This window comes from Tachypleus tridentatus, chromosome 9 (assembly GCF_004210375.1).
Source record: "Tachypleus tridentatus isolate NWPU-2018 chromosome 9, ASM421037v1, whole genome shotgun sequence".
Lineage (NCBI taxonomy): Eukaryota > Metazoa > Arthropoda > Merostomata > Xiphosura > Limulidae > Tachypleus > Tachypleus tridentatus.
Window position 1 is genome coordinate 59,511,488 of NC_134833.1, and position 17,113 is coordinate 59,528,600.

The 17,113-nt window shown below is 34.0% G+C and overlaps 1 long non-coding RNA gene across 1 annotated transcript; it reads left to right on the top strand.

Annotated features, from left to right (window-relative positions):
• The first annotated feature begins 6,490 nt into the window (after positions 1-6,490).
• Positions 6,491-13,683, top strand: LOC143227085 (uncharacterized). Its single transcript, XR_013014865.1, has 5 exons — positions 6,491-6,630; positions 7,788-7,864; positions 9,544-9,647; positions 12,626-12,724; positions 13,419-13,683. It is a non-coding gene; the product is annotated as an uncharacterized LOC143227085 (long non-coding RNA).
• Positions 13,684-17,113: the final 3,430 nt, after the last annotated feature.

The following is a 17,113-nucleotide window of genomic DNA, read 5'->3' on the forward strand; positions in this document are numbered from 1 at the left end:
ACCTCTGGATGTGCTGTTACTTCTGTATGATGTATGTTTACTTTTCATGTCTGTAGTTTTATTATTCACAAGTGTTGGTTAGTCACACTATGAGGAAGTTTTACAAAAAAATATTTGAGTCACTTTGCTGAATAAGAAGGCCCAAAACACAAAAACAAAGACCCAGATTTAATTAATATGTAAATCAATAATTACAGATGTATTTTTCTCAGGTCTCATTATGAAAGCAATAATAGTAGAAACTGTCTGTTAATTTTAACACAAATTACAAGAAAACTATTTCTTGATAAGATAACAAGACTACATGAAAATATTTGAGTTTTCTTGTAGCTATGTTATTAATATACTTGTTTCATGCTTCATATTTGTTATTGTTGTCGAGTGACGAAATCTTAGTCACGGATTGGTGATGATGGTTTATATAATCCTTTTTCAAAGGAATTGTTGAAACAAATAACTAATTTATTCCTTCGCAACGGCACAAATATTACTAAAACTATTTGTAATTTGTGTACCATCCTCGAATTTATGTTTTCTTTGTGTTAGAACAAAGCCACAGTAAGCTATCTGCTGTGATCACTACGTGGAATCAAACATCTGATTTTAGCATTGTAAAACAGTAGACTTACTGCTATATCACGAAGGGGACTGCATTAACACATTTATAATCACGAATAGGCGAAGTTTTTGGACCCATTAATAAGAAATGATGATACTGTCATAGAGTTTAGAATTTTATGAGATAAATAATTAAATTTAATTAGTTAGGATATTGCGATAGTTTTGAAAATAGCCCATTGCAACTACACGCTGTTAGATGAGACCATAAATTATAATACACAAGAGTTGTCAGTGCTAGCCGTCCATAATTTAGAAGTGTAAGACTAGAGAAAAGTAGCTAATCACCATCAGCCGCCGCTAACTCTTGGGCTATTGTATTACCAACGACTATTGGGATTGATAATACGTTATAACGTCCCCACTGCTGAAAGGGCGAGTATGTTTTGTGTGATGGGATTCCAAACTGCAACCCTAAGTTTAGAAGTCGGGTGTCTGAGCCACAAACCGAAATTTTCTAAACGTATTTCAGGAACTCACGAATTTTGCTACCACGCTATCTTTTATTACTATTATTATTCGGTAATGATACCTATGACCAACTTATGAGTTGCTATTGGAACTAGGTTAAAATTGTCATTGTAATATGTTCCCGTTTCGCGATGACAAATGTAAATTATATATTTAATACATAATATACAATTATATATTAGGTACAAAATTATATTACGCAACGTTCTGTTACATTTCAATGAGGTTTCACCTAACGCGTTTTTATCGATCGTCTTAGTAAAATTTCTATTATTTTACCAGTTTTAAGCCCTACAAGGGATGACATTAAATAATATTAATATAATTTAACTCAATATTAAATATACCGCATTAAGTTTCTACTTTTTACACTTTATGTTCAGCCTGCCAAAAGCACAACTGGATGGCTGCAGTCTTATACAGCTAGAAACTGAGTTTCGATTCCCATGGTGGAAAGACAACATATAACCTTTTCTATAGCTTTGTGCTTAACGACAAAACAAAAACACTTCGTGCTTGTAACTTTCCCTAAGTCATCTCCTTAGATTCTTAAGTGTATTATGAGAGTTTGTATAAGTTTTTTTATAACTGTAGAAGCAAGTGAAAATCTTGTAATCATTGAAATTCACAAAAAATATAATTAAACTCTTTGTGGTTTGCATTTGGAAACTTAAACTTTGACTGTATTAGTCCTTAGCTAAAGACATTAAATAATAAAGACGTCCCATTGTAATCATATAGTTAAATTCTGGTATCCAAGGTATTATCAATTTAGTTAGTTTGGATCAAAGAAACATTCTTTCAAATGGTTATTTGTTGTTTTAATGTTTCTCCTCACTATAATGACGTCATAATATATATTAAGGCATAGATTAAAAATATTGCAAAGAAATTTTATTAAAGTAGTCAAACACACTATTGCTTCACTGAAATGAAAGTATGTTAAGAGTGTTTACTTTATTTTACGTGACATTTACTAAAACTTGAGTTCGTTTCGGTTTAAAATTCCTAGTTCCGCGATAGGGCTTAAATGTAAAGTTCTGAACGTTCAGCTGCTGTAATAATAGTCTAAATATGCGATCTGGCTGTAAAATTCCGTTGGAAACAAATTTATTTAAACCAATTAAACGTAATTTAATAGTTATAATACAAGAATATTTTCTACTAATATAAACATGATGGTATTTCAGGCCAGAGAAACATTAACTACAAATAAAGATAAAGTGATTATTAAATACGATAACAATAAGTTTACAGATCTACAAAACACAAACCTGGGATTTGATTCCTTCAGGTCAACGTACCCAGATAGCGTTTTGTTTAACTTTGCACCAAAAAACAAAAATAAACTAGTTTTGTGTTTTTGTGTATCAAATTCTTTACTTCTCTATAGACACTATATCATCAGGTTGTTCAGTTTTAATACTTGTCCACGATACCTACAGTCATGTGAAAAAGTTAGGACACCCTATTAAAGCTTCTGTATTCTTGTAACATTTTTCGGTATATAGATATTTATTCTCAATTTTAACAATACTGGGAGATTATAGGAATATAACAAAACAGTTAGAACTGAAGAAAAGACTTTTCAAGAGCTTCTGTAAATGTAATTGTACAAAAATGCATATTTTAAGTGAGGAAAAGTTAGGACACCCCAACATTTATTCGCACTTACAATGGCTCAACTCACACACAGGTATATCAAAGTAGGTGCACATGATTAGAAGATCGTTACTCAGCATTTTGTATGAGGCTTTCCGTATTTAAAACTCAGACATTTAGTTGGGTGTGCTTATGACTATTGAAGTGAGAATGAGCACCATAGAGAGAGAAAATGAGCTTTCTAAGGCCTTCAGAAGGAAATTTGTAGCAGCTTATGAGTATGGTGAGGAATTTAAAAAGATCTCACAATATTTTAAAATAAGCCATTCCACTGTCCGGAAAACAGTCAACAAGCGGAGGGCTTTCAAAACAACTGCCAACATGCCCATGTTTGGTTGTTCAAGCAAGTTTACAAGGAGAGCATACCGTAAGATGGTAAAAAAAGTCTCCAAAAAACCTAAAATTTCATTACGGGACCTACAACAGTAGGCTATAGCTACTGTTGAGGTGAAAGTGAATTATTTGGACACCAGAACAGAGGACATGTTTGGCGTAAATCAAATACAGCATTCCAGGAAAAGAACCTCATAGCAACTGTGAAGCATGGAGGTGGAAGTGTCATGGTTTGGGGCTGCTTTGCTGCAGCAAGACCTGGATATCTCTCAATCATAGAATCCACCATGAATTATACGGTGTATCACAGGGTGCTTGAGAAACATGTGAGACTATCTGTAAGCAAATTAAAGCTGAAGAGAAACTGGACCCTGCAACGCGACAATGGCCCAAACATACCAGTAAATCCACCTAGGAATGGCTGAAAACTAAGAAATGGCGAGTCCTGGAATGGCCGAGTCATAGCCCAGATTTCAATCTCATTGAGATGCTGTGGTATGTCCTAAAATGTGCTGTACATGCAAAAAAAAACTCAAACATCTCACAGCTGAAAGAGTTCTGCATTGACGAGTGGGGCAAAATTTCTTCAGACCGATGTCAGAGACTGGAAGATGGTTACAAGAAGCGTCTCACTGCAGTTATTTCAGCCAAAGGGGGTAACACCAGCTATTAGGGTGTAGGGTGTCCTAACTTTTCCCTCAGTTAGAATATGCAGTTTTGTAGAATTACATTTAAAGAAGATCTTCAAAAATCTTTTCATCAGTTTTAATTGTTAAGTTATATTTCTATAATCTCTCAGTATTGTTAAAATTGAGATTGAATATCTATTTATCCAAAAATGTTAAAAAATACACAGGCTTTCATAGGGTGTCCTAATTTATTCACATGACTGAAGGTATTGAAAGCGTTATTAAATCTGATGTCTCTTACTAGATAAATTGATCAGTTTGTCATATTTCTCATCAAATGATTTGGACTCAAATGAAAGTGTAGTTTTTAGTAGAGATGTTTCATGGGTATTACGTGTTATGAAGTAGGGCTTAACTCGCAAACATTGAGATGCCCCGCGCGGCCATCAATTTCTTTCAAAACTCTACATATATAACTTTAACTGATTTGTTTAATATAGTTAAAATATCCTTTTTATGACATTAACAGAAAAATTCTAACAAATTTATAAATTAACTTTTTTGGAAGAACTTGCTTGTGCCTTGTTTGGCCGGCATGGGTAAGCATGTCAAGGCGTGCGACTCGTAACCTGAGGGTAGCGCGTTCGCATCCCCGTAGCGCCAAACAATCTGACCCTTTCAGCCGTGGGGGCGTTATAATGCGACGGTCAGTCCCACTGTTCGTTGGTAAAAGAGTAGCCCAAGTGTTGGCGGTGGGTGATGATGACTAGCTGCCTTCCCTCTAGTCTTACGCTGCTAAATTAGGGACGGCTAGCACAGATAGCTCTCGAGTAGCTTTGTGCGCAATTCATAAACAAAAAACAAACAAGTACAAATTACTTGTAACTTGTAGATGACATTTAATCTGTAGAACTTTATTGAGCTAGATGAGGATTTTAACGTTTAAAAGAGAAGCTTAGATATTACTTAAGTTGTTTCAACTTTAGTGCAACATCCCACATGTCTATAATCTAACTAGTAAGTTGATCCCTGGTATTGTAGTTGACATAAAGTTATAAACACTTGGTAATATAAACTGCTAAGAAATATGTAATTTGAGTTTTTGTCAACATTTTCACAATTTAGCATAGCTGTTGTCTCCTGTTAAGGAACCATTTGTGATAAAAAGACCAATATAAATGGAGTTTTCTTGAATACATTATGTACAGTGACTATCAATTCAGTAAACTGCTCTGATATCAGTTGTTTAAATAAATCTCTTACTTGAACTGACAGTTCTAAAAATTCTCAATATTTTAAACTATGGAATCAAAGAAAAAATATTAAAAATAAATGCAACTAGATCAGTAAAGCAGATAAAATAAGTCGAGAAATATCCCACAATATAGGTGTTGTCCATTTTAATATACCTGTGCCACATTATATGAAACTTCTTACATCACAAACACTCTTTTTGTATCTCATATGCCCAGAAGAAATAATACCTTACTAACCTTGAGGTTGAAATCAAAGGGGCACTCAGAAGGGTACATACATTTGCCCTGCAGCACGGATGGTCTTCGGTCTTTAACAAATACGTAAATCTGTGCATACGTCTATCATTGTCAGTGGACAGGAACCATTTGTAGGAGGACATACGATGTATAATAGTTGCCGAACCAAACGGGCCATATTTGTATTACTAGAAAGTTAACATTTATTGGTTTCCAGTTAAGTTTGGTAAAAGAAGAAATGGGATGTTCCTAAACACCTATTATCACTAAATGCCGACTAACACTGAAGGATAACTGACAATGAAATACCAAACAAGATTTTTGGACTGGATCAGGCTCTTTACAGAGCCATGTCGTAAACATTTTCTTTCACTTTTACCTAGCACTTTAAACAAAGTCCACTGCAATCACTATGCTACAAATAAGCTGATAAACCCTGCCCCACCTAAAGACGGGAATTAAACATCATGAGTTTATTTGCTCTTCAGTAATGGAAATTTAATGCTTTTTTTCAGTATGTTTCTAGTTCAGCCTTTGAGTGGAAAATAAACATAGAAAACATGGTGAATAACTTAAAAGTAGATAAAGCCGGGAGATTTACTTTAAAATTTCATTGTCCGAACTGAAAAATCTGAACAATAACGTTCAATTTGTTTCTTCAAGTTTCCAAATCAGCTCTGAAACAATTGAGAGAATTAAAAACTATAACTCTGACCATGAGTTGTTTGGTAACCATAATAAACAGAAGCACACATTATATTTTCAATCTTTCCTGTCATTATATTTTGATTACTTGGATGAAAGAGTTTATAAAAGTTTGGATGAAAGAGTTTATGATTATTTATTTTTGTTCTAAGGGTAACCAAAACTTCATGAAGTCAGTGGTTTGTAAAAGTGGGTTTGCTCGAAATAATCAGGGAACAACATTCTACCTATGATAAAGAAATATATATATGAATGCGGACGCATTTTCACAACACTACACCATTGCCTGTATTCTAGCCTGTAATACGTATAACGTAATATAACAAAGTAAAGCTTCCACAAGGAATAAAATTGTAGCGAATAGGTTTGAGTCACGTAATCTTATTGTTAGGAGGAAGCGCCTCTCTTTGATTCAGTCACATCGTTATTCGTTAAATCCCAATCCAATTTCTCCAATCCGGAAAGAGCTACGCAATGATAGGTAAATATACCAACAAAGTTGAGATAATTTTAGGGTTAATGACAATATAGTTGAAATTATTGGCTCAAAGCTATTGGAAGAATTATATAAAAGTGGGTTTCTCAACTTGAAATATTCATCAAAAGAAGAAAGTTCTCAACATTCAACATGAAAGTGCTGTTTACAGCTCTTGTTGTGGTCGTAAGCCTGACGGTGACGAACGGCAACTCTGTAGACATGATGTGGAAATTGATGTGCAGTGAGTTCATTTTCAAAGATTATTAATGTAAAAATGTTAAGTAATTATTCTTTGGAAGTAAATGTTTTCAATTAATATCTTCATTAGATCAGGAGAAACACAAAGAATCTGAAAACTATATCGAAATATTATCAGAGCAAAGTTTTGTCATATGCACTGCTATTTAGTTAAAGTTAAGAAAAATCTAAAATTGTCGCATTTGGACCGTTGCAATTTTCTATCAATCTGAAGAGTTGAGTATCGGTTTTAAAAATTTCAACAGATACCTTCTATCTAGGTTGAACATCCACTTCTAGATCTATTTTGATGAGTACTAACTTGTATTTTTATAACTCAGCAATAAAATAACAGTTGAGATTTGCATAAAATTATGTTTCTAATTAAACCAGTAAAAATTAGAAACAAAAACTGGAAAGATTCAGATTTAACTATTAAAAATTGGTTAATCTCAAACCTAAGTAATAAAAATCACAAAAAGGAGTATGTTTCAAATATAAAACCTTTTAAAGAAAAACTAAACATTATTTGTTTTTCTTTAGTATTTGTTTGTTTGTTTTGGAATTTCGCACAAAGCTACTCGACGGATATCTGTGCTAGCCGTCCCTAACTTAGCAGTGTAAGACTAGAGGGAAGGCAGCTAGTCATCCCTCTAGAAGCAAGGCTTCTCTTTTACCAACTAATAGTAGGATAGACCATCACGTTATAACGCTCCCACTGCTGAAAGAGCGAGCATGTTTTGGCGCGACTCGGGCGCGATCCCGCGAACCTCAGATTACGAAGCGCACGTCTTAACGCGCTAGGCCATGCCAGGCCCGTCAATAAAATTTACTCAGGGATGTAATACAGAAATGATAGCTCATTTTAAAATTAAATTTTAATAAAATCATATTTCTCATAGCTGATAAACATTTTTGAATGTTACGTTTTCGACGGAAATAGCAGTTGTACCTTCGTGTGTTTCTAATAGTTTATATAATGATTCATCTCACCAACTCACATCGATACTTCAAAGAATCTGTTGTAATATATCTAGTATTATGTATCGTAAATATGCGAATCAGAAAACTTACGTTTAATAAAGTAGTTTTACTAACACTGGTTCGTAAAATTAAAATCTACCCCTCTAAATAGATCAGACATGTTTTTATTTTATGTAGGTATTAAAGACGATTCTGCAAAAGTGAATCATCTAAGAGTGTGCATGGGAGAACGTTATAAACAACTTGCAGAATGGGTAGGTATTTTTGTTATAATTAATCATATGTCATATGTCATTTTGGAAACGCCTTCTATTGGCACAGCGGTATGTCTGCGAACTCACACCGGTAAAAACCGTGTTTCGATATCCGAGGTGGGCTGTTCACAGATAAGCCATTGCGTAGCTTTGTGCTTAATTCTAAATAAACAAACAAACCAAAACATTTTGGAAATAACGTGTTGCTGACATGAATCTTTTGTCTTAACATATTTTTGGTCTTCAGTTAAAATTCTAAAAGATAATTCTATGAACCAAGGTCTCGTGTGTTAGCGATAAGTTTACGGAATTACAATACTCAGTGTTTATAGAAAATCATTTCGGAAGGTCTCGATGTTTTACACATCTTGAAAACGCAATCAGCGAAATTGAAAAATGTTAACACTATTTGTGCCATCAAAGATTATTAAGTGTTAAATATCGATTAAACAGCAGTTCATACGAGGCGTGCTGTAAAATAGAAGTTGTATGTATGTAAGTAGTATGTTTTTGTAGTAAAATTCTCCTGGTTTTTGGTACAGCACCTTTATAATGACGTCTGCAGCGCCCTTTACATTAACTTATGTAATCATTTCCCATATTGCCTGCACATGAATCCACATTAATAACATGCGTTGTACAGAAATAATTACTACAATATAGCAAGGCCCGGCATGGCCAGGTGGGTTAAGGCGTGTGATTCGTAGCCTGAGGGTCGCGGATTCGCATCCCCGTCGCACCAAACATGCTTGCCCCTTCTGCCGTGGAGGAGTTATAATGTAATGTCAATCCCACTATTGGTTGGTAAGAGTAGCCGAAGATTTGGCGGTGGGTGGTAAAGACTAGCTGCCTTTCCTCTGATGTTACACTCCTAAATTAGGGACGGCTAGCGCAGATATCCCTCGAGTAGCCTTGCGCGAAATTAAAAAAATAATAATAAAGCATATAACTTATTCTCTCACTTGAAGTTTGTATGGCCTTCATCTGGTGCACGTGCTTACGTTAAACCTTACGGATTATTTCTGATATTCTACATGTATTTGTTCGTAGTTGAACACAAAGATACACAATGGGCTATTTGTTCTCCTTCCAACATGAGTATCGAAAATCGGTTTCTTGCAGACGTATCGTTATATCACTGTGGGCTGTTTTACGTGTCTACTGTGATCCTGTTTGCTTTAAACTATCTATTTGCTGACTTTTTTATTTATTTTATTAACTCGTTGTTGAGAGGTTAAAACGAAGACAACGTGATTAATTTTAAAATATTTGTGGTTATGATATAAAGTTTGTTTGACGCATGCAATTTTCATTCTACTTGCTTTAATTTTTTATTGTGTAAATGATTACACTATAAATGTGTTGTTATATTTAGATACAGTTTAGAGATCTAAAACAATGTGGTTTTGTTTATTTTAGTTTTGTTTTCCATTCCCTGTCTTTCCATCGAAATATTGTTTTATTTCAATTCTTAAGTGGTTGTTTATGTATAAATAAATATATCAACTTCGTTATTAATAAAGAGAAAATAAATATATTTAAAGGTGGTTATAATAGAGTTCATAGGAATCATATGATTCCTGCCATATGGATATGGTTAAACAATTAACTTTCATGAAAACAAAGTTGTAGAATGTAATATTGAAGTCGAATGACCAGAAAGTATTTTTTGTCTCAAGCTTCCAGATGCAGCTAAAATTGTGAATATTCAAAATTTCCTTATGGTAATTTTGAAGAGTACGTGAGAGAAATGTGCAAAGCAGAAAGAGAAGCGGATGAGAAGGTGATGTTTATCTAATATATCATTTTATGTTCTGTCTACGTTTATATCACTAGTCTCTAAATTATCTTATTTAGTTTTGTTGTATAAGTAACTAACGCTCGAAATGTTTCCTTTTGTAATTCCAAATGTTTTGAATAGAATTTGAGGCTGACGCCACTCGATATGTTGGATACAGCGTAAGTAGATGTATCTTCAATCACGGGTTAGGGCTCATATTTAGTCTGTTTCAAGCTATCCTGTTTTAAAAACTAACTGGACAGGCTTATTTATGAATATTATTCCGCAAAACATGAGACGAAAAATTTGGATAAATTAAGTAAAGAATAATTCGATACGTCTAAATGAAAATATTTTCAGTCATTAAAGATCATTAGTGCCTGATGAAGTGCGTCTGCTCGATACTTCACACAAAATGAGCTGAAAAATGTTTTTATCTGGAAGTTTCAATTTATTATTTATTATCATTTATTATACGCTATTCGGTTGAAATCAATTTTAATTTATACTAGGATGGTATCAAGTAATTGTTAATTTAAAATTTAATTGTTTAAAAGCCTCTTTGTAGTATATTTTAAAGGCTACTACTTCCATACTAGATAATTAATTTTGACAGTTGCTTCTGTTTTTCAGGTTTATGAGGATACTGCTTTAAATGCCTTTTTAATGATTAAGTTTAAGCCTAGTTATTTATCTAACTATACTTAACTATTTATGTGTGTCGAAGGATAGATGCAACAATATGTTACTATAAGGTAACTATTAATCAAATTTGAAATTTGCACAACAATACAGAACTATGTTAATACAACGTAACTACTAGAAGTACTTGATTAAAATTTATATACACAGCATCTTAAAATGTAATACATAACTAAAATATTACTACATATATTTTGATTTGCCTAAGAATAGATGCATATGAATAAATCTATGGTATTATAAGTCAACTATTAACATAATATTAGACCCATAGGAAGCGATTGCTCCACCCACGCAATGGCGTGACCACTTTTTCATGTAATGTATAGCTACAACTTATGTATTAAAACTCACTTCCCTTAATTCAGTGACTTACGATTTAATCTCACAGTTTTAAATCTTCAAAACCTTTCTTGGGGGCGGATATATGACCCCAGACCTTCTAGAAATTATATGTTTTGCATCCTGTTAAAGTAATATTCACACATCGTATGTCTTTTAATGTTAAATTATTTTTATTGCAGTAGGAAGGAATTTTTTAGTGTTCAATCCATTCTTACATGACAGTAAGAAATATTCTGGTCCATCTGGGCTATGCAAGCTACTAAATTACCTTATAAACTAACATTTCGAAACCACTCTTTATCGGTAAATATTTATTTCGTTTTGCTTTAAATTATTTGCATCTACGAAACCTGAAGGCAAACAGTTCCAAGGGAAACCAAGCTGTAAAGAAATCAAAGGTGTCTCAGTTGTAGGTTATTTCTACCGTGAGAAAATGTATATTTGTTCCCTTAATATTACAATTGCCATAATTAAAGTTGGAAGAAAAATGAGGCATCAACAGTATCACAACTTTAAACACCTCATTCACATTCCATTTTCTGAAGAGTTATTAAGTTCAGAAATCTTAATCGCTTGGCATGCCCAAGCGTGTTAAGGCGTGCGACTCGTAATCTGAGGCTCGAGGGTTTGCATCTCCATCGCGCCAAACATGCTCGCCCTTTCAGCCGTGGCGGCATTATAACGTAACGGTCAATCCCACTATTCGTTGGTAAAAGAGTAGCCCAATAGTTGGCGGTGGGTGGTGATGACTAGCTGCCTTCCCTCTAGTCTTACAATGCTAAATTAGTGACGGCTATCACAGATAGCCCTCGAGTAGCTTTGTGCGAAATTCACAAAACAACAAGCAAACAAACAATCTTCTACCTTATTACAATCTTTCCTTAAATACACGCAGCAATAGAGGAATATGATATTATAAAGATAAAGGTAGAAGGCAGTTGCCTGATATTCACAATAGTGGTTTGATGGCCTGATATGAAGGATAACTGCATTGATTTTTTACAGATAAAAGTATGTGTGAAGAGATAAGATGTGTGTGGAGATGTAGTTGAAATTAAGATAAATTGCATAAAACTAAAAAGCATAAGGACTGTATATTAAAAATTGAAAGTTTAAATATTATTTGTACTTGAAATAAACATTAAAACTGTGCTTGTTCACATACAAGTAGAAGCAACAATAACAAAAAATAAACAAAGCAACGAGACACCAAACCAAATGGGCCGGCATGTCCAGGTGGATAAGACTCTGAGGATCACGGGTTTGAATTCCCATCACACCAAATATGCTCGTCCTTTTAGCCCTGGGGGCGTTATAACGTGACGACCAATTCCACTATTCGTTGGTAAAATAATAGCCCAATAGTTGGCGGTGAGTTGTGGTGACTACCTGCCTTCGCTCTGTTTTTACACTGTTAAATTAGGGACGATTAGTGCAGATAGCCCTCATGTAACTTTGCGCGAAAATTCAAGAAAAGCAAAATTCTGGACTCTTTCGAGTCTTCTTCTTCCTACAGCTGACCATTAAGGATGACAATAATCTTTAAATATCGTCACTCCACGCAACAGTCATAGTGTTGTCTTCTAACTATAAAATAAGGTAAAACACAATACGGTTAATTATATCATGAAAGAGAAGAAAGTGGACACTATGTAGGTCTGAATTTGGCAAAATTGATGTAAAAAGTAATATATTTCTGTGTCCCACGACTCCTTCTGCATTCTTATATTAGTTTGCTACAATGTTTGTGATAATTTTTCAGTAATAACTAACGGAATGAATAAAGTAACCATTTCCAGCTCACCCATGAAGAAGAAAGGTAAAATTCTCAGGTTATGTGATCTCTATTATTTTGTATTATTTCTGTGTTTTCTTCAAACTTTCAATTTTATAACATCTCCTATAACATTTATTGTATTTATCTCCTCATGCAGGAAGTAATAGAATGTATCGGTAATGAAATTTTAAAAGCTGGAGAGGGTCTGGACGATGTAATGTCTGATGCTGTTAAGAACTGTTTCTGAGGATGTTAGGTGAGAAAATCAAATCAATACATCAGCAATAAATGAAATGAATATCTTGAAATTTGAACATTATATGTGCTAGAGAGTGTAAACTTATCCTTTACAATGTCGTAAAAGATATTTCTAGTTCCACATAACATAACTGTGTTACAACAGTTATACAGTCGTTATAGTGACTATTTATCACAAATTTCACTTTGTATAAGGAATTCCACGACAACTAAAATGTACTGTAAATAGTATTATTAGTTAGTGTATTTTATTTTATTCTGACATTTATTTTATTTGTTGGCACAGTGGACTGGCACTAAATCATTCACATATTTTCCAAATGTGTGCCTACTTTTTAAGATGACACTCTACCTTTATTCTTTTAATACGTTATTCTTTATATAATGTCAAAATACATTTAATAGAAATCCATATTTCTCACTATATATCTATAAAACGCTCTAAACCACACAGTGACACGTTGGTATGTCTAGGGACTCACACAGCTTGAAACCGAGGTTTGATATTTGTGAGGGACAGAGCATAGATAACTCATTGTGTAACCATTACAGAACACTGACTATATGTTGTTTGTTTATATCACAATTAGTATTAAATAATTTGACTAATATATTTAATGAAATGTTGGTGGATCTGTTGAAAGTGAACTGATAACAACATTTATGTATTTCAATGTTATTTGTACTTACAGCTTCAACGGATCACTTAACAGCTGATGAGGACCAGCATCTATATATATTACTTATAATATAATAATCTGAATCTGTTATGGTTTCCTTCGTGTTCGGTTGTGTTTACTCTTAAATACCTTTTATCTCGAAAATAAAACTCCTTTAAAGCAATAAAATTGTTCAGTTTGTATTTTTTAATTAAATATATATTGTTTGTTTGGTGTGTTGTTTAGAGAAAGAAAATCCGATCTTTCTTTTTTCAATAAAATAAAAATGTTTCCTAAATATGTGTTACGCAGAATATTTCAATGAGGAAAGAAAATGCTTCCGTAAATTATGATTTTTGTAATTCGTTCTTAGAACTTTTTTATTAACGTATTTCTAAAATTTCTTAACACATGATCGAGCCAAGTTTTATAACTTAACTTTTTTTGTTTGTTGAAAAGTAAACTTTCAAACAATGAGCTATCTGCGACCTGACCATTCATGGCGTATTTAGGTCGGTGATTGGGTGCTCAGCCCCGGTGCCCATGATCTTAATGTGGACTCCTTGACAGTTTTATTCTATATAAAATCACATGGGATGTTGAACCCATAAAAGTTATTAGCCCCTGGATTTGAACAAAATTAAATCTGCCATTGTTGACAACAAAGTAATGAAACTTGAGTTCTTGCGATATTAAATTAGTCGTAATTTGTAGTTAAAATGATTACGAATAAACATAACTTTAAATATTATATTAAATAAGCTGCTGTTTTTGGAAATACTTTCAACAGGAAACAAAAACAAGAAAACAACCGAAGAAACCAACAGAAAGAAGAAAACTTTGATAATTTTATTGACATCCAACAGCCAAAGTTCCCAGAAAAAATTAAAAATTATATTTTTAGAAATACATAAAAACACTATATTCAATGATTTTTTCAAAGAATTTTCTCACAACACTATCAACATAATTTCATAAAACAGAAAACTAACAAACAATCTTACAAAAAGAGACATTAATTCCATTAAAAACAAAAAAGAAGACAAAACATAAAAATTCTAAAAGCAGATAAAGGAAACGCTATAGTCATAATGAACACAAATGAATACACCCAAACAATAAACAACATCCTATCAGACACAAACAAATTTGAACCAATACATCGAACAAAGACACACGAAACGCAACAAGACAAAATACTACTAAAAATGAAAAAGCGAACACAATTTGAAAAACACTTTAATCCTACCTATGCAAGATCGACTCTCATACACCACAAATATACGGCATTAACAAACCTCATTAACCAGATTGTCCAGTACGACCAATAATGTCCACATACGAATCGTTTATTTACAATCTTGGTAAATACATAACTTTGGCATTCTGCAAATATCTAACACCAGCTGTCTTACACAGATAAATTAGAGACGGCTAGCGCAAATATCCCTCAAGTAGCTTTGCGCGAAATTCAAAACAAACCAGACCAAGCCTTTCGTTAACGTGAGATTTATGAGAAGAACAACAGCTGCAAATAAAATTTTCATATTGAGAAAGTTTGCTGTTTTATAAAGATTTTCGGTTAGAAAAAACATTGTTATATCATAATCCAACAGCTTGGAGCCAGTAATTTTAATCAATTCTTAACTACCCTAAAATTAACACATGTTTCTTTGTTTATTTATCCATCATTGCGTTGTTCTATCCTGTTAAAATAAATAAACTCTATACAAGCAATAAAAAAGCGAAACATTGCGCAAAAACAGAATGAAAAGGCTTATGACCCCTATAATGCTAAAAATACGATCAGTATAGACATTATCACCATCGTCAATGGCATTTTCCAACGTTAATGATAAATATGGAAAAAATATGTCTAACATGGAGCTGTTGCTCATAATAATAACGAAGATCAAAAGTAAAACCTGATCAGTTGAGACTTGAGTATCACAAATGGTGCACATTTGTGGATGAGACCAAGGTAGAAGAAAAATTCGAGCAAAAAACTTCGAAAAATGTGAAGCATAAAAAAGAGAATTTTCTCTCATAGATAGTTACCTAGTATAGATGGCGAAACAGCAAGCAACTGTAGGCTTGACTTGGAAAATTTGTCGTGAATTTGATCATGCCAAATTGAGATCGAAAGGGCAAGAATTCGTGCCTTTTTCAAAGGGCCGTAGTCTAAATACAGGACAGGCTAGTTTTGACAGTACCAGAGCAGATGGAGTCAGCTACAGTGTCAGCATGTTTTTCCTTGGAATAAATATACTGCCAAGTCTCAAGAAAAACTGGATAGAAACCGATGGCTTAGAAAACTAGGCAAGTATTTCTGAATTTCTTAGATAAAATGTCGAAAGCTCTCATGAAACGGAAATAAAGCCGCTACAGAGTTAATGTAAGTATTGAAAGAGTAGTTAGTTTACTGCTTAAACTTTATAAAATCCATGACCAACTAGATAACATACAGTTTGGCAGTAAACATAGAAACTACAAAGTAAATTCTGTGATTAATGACAGAGCCACAATTCCAGATAAAAGAAAGCAATGAGTCAAAAAACTGTGACTAATGCGTAGTTTAGTTAGAACAACTTCCTCTTTTCGATCCTTACGAAAGCAAGACGGCCAAAGTCCAATATAAGGTTTCATTTGGTGAAGCTTGTTTTCGCGTTGCTCACTCCATGTCGATTGTCAGCTGGCACGGAGCTGAGCCTTGAATAGAGGACCATAGTCCATATATGGAACAGGCACAGCAGTGATAGTGCAAAACCAGATAAATTTAGCTGATGTGTCAGCGAGCTTAGTCCCGTGAATCCCAACGTGGCACAGTATCCACAAGAACTGGATAGAAGTAGACATTAAAGAGAAATGGACCAGTCGGTTCTGAATATTGGCGAGAATAGATGTGAACTAACGTGAAGCGATTTCAGGGCCAGTAAAGAACTAGGCGAGTCAGTATAAATAGTGTAGTTTGAGTATTGTTTAGCTTCTATGTGATCCAGAGCACGAGAAATGGCGTATGTTCAGCAGTCATCACAAAAGCTGTAGTAGGGATTCTGCACGCAACCACCGAATAGCAACAAATAATGGTAGAGCGCACAGAGTCACCTGATTTTGAACTATCTGTATCAATAGGAATGGAAAGAAAGTTCAAAAATGTTCATCAATAGAAGACAATACTTCCAATCAAAAATATCTGCTTTTTTCAGATGACTTAAAGAATGTTCACATTTGGGGACTGTAATAAGCCATGGTGGGATGGGCTGACCAAAGGATACAGCGGTGTTATCCAAGGACAGACCCAATTCTTGCAACTGTGTTTGTATACTTAGGCCAAAAGGAGCAATGGTAAAAAGTCTCTTCTGAAAAAGTATGGCCTACTGAGGAAGAAAAACACAATACCAGATGGGATGCTTTGGTAAGGAACGAAGTTTCGAAGCATGTATTAAAGATAGTTACAAACGGCGAAGGTGAAAAGAAGATTCATGAGACTCTATGTATAAGCCTGAACTGAGGAAGTGCAGAAAGCCCCAAGGCAGAGCCAAAGTCCTTGATGATGAATTGGATCCAGCATCGTGAAGACTGAGGGTCTCGCCGAGCCATAGACCAATGATCCATTGTCGAGTTTTGATCGAATAATAGAACGATATATCTTTAGCATAGAACATCGATCCGCTCCCAAAGTGGTGGTAGAGAGGACACGAAGGCTGTTCAGTGCTCTTGTACATTTG